Source organism: Sitodiplosis mosellana, unplaced genomic scaffold (assembly GCF_009176505.1).
Source record: "Sitodiplosis mosellana isolate CC-2019 unplaced genomic scaffold, AAFC_SMos_1.0 Smas_scaffold_6181, whole genome shotgun sequence".
NCBI lineage: Eukaryota > Metazoa > Arthropoda > Insecta > Diptera > Cecidomyiidae > Sitodiplosis > Sitodiplosis mosellana.
This window is the reverse complement of record NW_022601422.1, coordinates 2945395-2946554: the sequence shown is the minus strand read 5'-3', so window position 1 is coordinate 2946554 and position 1160 is coordinate 2945395.

Below are 1160 nucleotides of genomic sequence, written 5' to 3'. Positions count from 1 at the left end.
TTTTTTTGGTCAAACAAATATATCTAAATGTAGCAATGAGAAAATCTTAATAAAAACGTGAAAATATTCTCATTTTTTTGACATTATCCCATTTTCTACCAGCGTTCGATTTTTCGCCATCCCTATTCATATCTCGATCTAGAGATAGGCAAGAATAACAGACATATACTCAAAAAGCAAGTGTTGAACATTATTTTTCAAAATATGTAAGTCTTCTGAGCCTATGTTCAGGAGGTACTTAGGGAAGCCCAGGGTAGGTTTGGAGATAATAAAGGATCCCGGGTAAATGACCAATGTTCGAAAAATCGAACAAAAATTTTCCTGGGCTTTCCTGGAAAACTACAAGACGAATTTTCCATCTGACATTTTTTTTTTTCATTTTTTTATGTCAAAATAACTCTAAATAGACTTTTAGTTAATATTTTTTGAAAAAGCATAACAGTTTTTGATTGATCAGTTTGTGAGCCTACAAAAACATGGTTTTCCGGAAAAACTGCAAACAAAAATTTTCCATATGACAGTATTTTCGGAGTTTCCAGGTAAAAATTATGCTAGGTAGACTATTGGTTACTTATTTTGAACCCACTTTTGCACCTTGGTAAAAAATGGGTTATTTTGAGCGCCAACTTGAAATTTCGAGATTTTTTCACAAAAATGTGAGATCACATCATGGTTGGCTCAAAAATAAATGAAAATTTAAAATTTGTGCTCAAAATAATGTAAAAAAAATGAGAATATTTTCACGTTTCTATTGAGATTTTCTCATTGCTACATTTAGATACATTTGTTTCACCAAAAAAAACTTGAGAAGAAAATCTCATGAAAACTTTTCATGAAAACATTTGGTGAAATAGGCTGCATCTCTTTCACGCAAAACTGCACCATCGCAAATAAAAGCGGATGAGTCAATTTGTTGCTGTTGTTGCAGGTATGTCAATAGATCGGGTTGACAATGAAAGTGAGTGAGAGAGAGAGAGATGGTTTTGATTGATCACGTGTGCATTTTATGGTATCCATTCTTCGAACCAAAGAAGAATTAAGTGAGCCAAACCGTTTGGCCCAAACATTGATGGAGAGAAACAACATACACTCGGGGGTTTGCCTGTAACGAAAAAAAGAAAGAACAACCGAATCAAACAAAATTCATTGATAGTTTAAAG